General features: G+C 30.2%; 1 pseudogene; it reads left to right on the top strand.

Moving 5' to 3' along the window:
- On the top strand, positions 1-1947 carry LOC104767703 (uncharacterized; annotated as a pseudogene).
- Positions 1948-3275: the final 1328 nt, after the last annotated feature.

Here is a 3275-nt window from a genome sequence, read left to right as displayed (position 1 = left end):
ATGGCCTCCAAACAAGTCAATATCTCTCCCTATGTTAACATTAACGAGATCAATCCAGCTCTGGATCACTACAAGATCAGGTTCGTGTGATAAGACTTTGGAAAGCATTCAAATCACTGCAGATGGTTTTAGTGGATGAGAAGGTTTGTTACGATTAATTCAAGTTTATTAAAAAAAACTTTGTTAACAATAATTTAAATAGTTTATTAAAGCTTTTCTACACCTTAATATCGATTTTGATTCAAACGTATTGACGACTGCTCTAAATTTAAGGGAACAAGAATTCACGCGTCTATTGAGGATGCATTGGTGAAGAAATTTCAAAACCAGATCCAAGTTGGTGATTCGAAAATAATCGATACTTTCAGTTTGGTGGATTATGACGGTGATTACAGGACAAGTGCTTTGGGATTTAAGTTAGTGTTCTATAGAACCACCACAGTTAAACCATGTGATGATTTTTCGGCACGAGTTCCTGAGAAATACTTTCAAGAATTTTCAACTATCTTGGCTGGAAAAATAGATAAACAAGTATTGTTTGGTAAGTTGTGAAACTCATGTATATATATACTCGGTTGTTGATTAGTAACTAATATTGTTATGTTTTTAGATGTGATGTGGTTGGTCAAATTGCTGGTGTTGGTTCTCTTGATAACGTAAAAACTAAGGGAAAGGACAATGTGAAGATAAGTTTTGACTTACAAGATTTAAGGTCTGTTTTAAAAAAATAAAATAAAATCAACTACGAATATTTTATAGAAGATACTAACTTAAACTTTGTCTTTACAGCGGTGACCGATTAGGTTGTACGATATGGGGTGATCTTGCTAGAACCTTTGAAACTTCTATAAAAGAACACAAAGACCCGGTTGTTGTGTGTGTGATTAGATTTGCATGTTTGAAAGAGTGGAAAGGTAAATTTTTAGATGATATTTAGTCGTTAACTGTACTGTGATTTAATTAGTTGAATTATCATCTTCTTGATAAATTTAAAAATTATTTTGCAGGCAATTACAGTGTATCAAATTCATTCAACACCACAGATATCCACTCGAATTCGTCAATACCCGAAGTCGAAAAATTCCGACAAATGTATTTAGTTTTGTAGAGCATCAATTAGACGCTAGACATGACTAAACGTATTCACATTCTTATCTTTTATTTTTTTGAAGGATGCCAAACACTAGCGTTGTTGAGTTGGTTCACAATGAGGATGAAGCGAAGAATATACAGCCAAAATCAACTTTGTATGAGGAGTTTTTCATGAAAAATGAAATGAAAACTATCAACGACATCCTATATTCATTCGAGGTATTGTTAATCTAAACACAACGTACAAAATAATGTCAATTACAAAATAGTAATCATGATTGTATATATAGGTTCGTACATGTGTGACAATTGGAACGAACTGTTCGGTCGAGACAGTGCCTAAGTGGTATTATATTGCATGCAAATAATGTAGAAAGAAGGTTCAACCATATCCACTAGAGTCTGACAAGGGGAAAAAATGTCTATATAGTTGTGGTGTTTGCGATGACGATGTCAAAGAAGTTGATTACAAATATGATTAATTTAATATGATTAGAATTGTGTTCATGTGAATATGTTGATCATTTGAATGCTTCTATATGTTTTAGGTATAAACTCATACTGAACATCATGTCCGTTTCTCTTTCTGCTCTAATCGGGAAGACCATGCTCTTTAAGATTTCTATCACCACTGATAACTTGAAGAGTGACAAGGCTTCTTATGTTGTTGAAAAGTTTTGGGAAAAAGAGGATATGGTAAACCAGTTTGTCAAGGTAACATATTAAATTGATAATGTAGTCTATAAGATGATTAAATTAATTATTATAATTCCATAATGTGCTTATCTTTAATAAAATTGCTAGGAAACTTACGGAAAAGTTAATGATAATTACCAAGAACTAGAACCAGCTTAATAAATTCTACAACTTACGTCGGAAGAATCAACATCACTTTCGTCGAAGAGGGAGCTGTCTGGAATCAATGAAGAAGTCGTAAGAGGTCATAGCATGACTACTAGGAAGAAGAGCAAGATTGAAAAGCAAGAATAGTATTATTCTTATGTTATAAATTATTTTGAAATCAATATATGCTTTTGATATTTTTTTTTTCAAACTTCAGATATTTAGTTGCGTTGATACGAATATAATTATTTATTATTTATAAATTTAGAATTTATAACAAGCTCTACATTTTATGATTCGCTAATAAAAAAATATAGTTTTATTTATAAGTTAAAATACGATAATCAGAACTAATCATGTTCCAGTTACTATTATTTTGCATAGATACGACATAATCTAATCAAAAACAAAGAAATTGGTGATATTTTCCCCCTTATACAAGAAACATATATATATACTGTCCTAAATTTAATTATGATTATATATAAATATATGTTAAGATAATTGAATAAATGTAAATTTAAATGTCAATGTTACAAAATTATGTGATATTATTATACGTTTGTGTAAATAAATAAGAAAAATTATAGAAATAAAAAGATAATACCTCTGAACATCATATAAATTAAGAATTTCATAGCCCTAAAGTTCTATATATTTATAAAGAACGCAGAACGTTTCGATTGTATGCATACGATGAGATCTGAAAAATTACCAATACGGAGAAAGAAGGATCTGATTTATGTAGTGAGTACACATGGTAACTAATATTCAGTTTGTTATAAAATAAAATATGTTTCGACTTTAAATTTAATGTTCAAACGTATAAACTTAATTCAGGAGTAATCTCAAAACATGCAAGGATGATAAGAACGCGAACTTTTAAATCAAATAAAGTTTGAAAACGCAAGCAAGGTCGTTTCTATATTCACATGTTATAGTATATACTAAATATTTTACTCATAATTTTTTTTTTGGTGTTCACCTATGTAGTTCCTACGCTTGTGCCTCTGATGCATGAAGATTTTGCATCTTTTATTGTTTCTGACTCTGAGTCAAATAACGATAGTGATTCTTATAGCTCGATTGATGAATCTGATTCTGAGTATCATACTACGCCTAATGTAACATGCGAATTCACAGCCGTAACATCTGGGTTACAAATAAATGGTATTTTTGTGAAGCTAAACTTTCTCTTTGAAATAATTTTAAATATATATATATATATAGGTAAATTAAGTTTGTGTTGCTAATGTTATAAGGTTATTATGATGAAGGAGATCCTTCGTATATATGTGAAAATTGTGGAGAATATATGTGGTACGGAGAACGGTTAAACA

This window comes from Camelina sativa, chromosome 19, assembly GCF_030686135.1.
Source record: "Camelina sativa cultivar CO46 ecotype springtype chromosome 19, ASM3068613v1".
Classification (NCBI taxonomy): Eukaryota; Viridiplantae; Streptophyta; class Magnoliopsida; order Brassicales; family Brassicaceae; genus Camelina; species Camelina sativa.
This window is presented reverse-complemented; position numbering and strand designations above follow the sequence as displayed.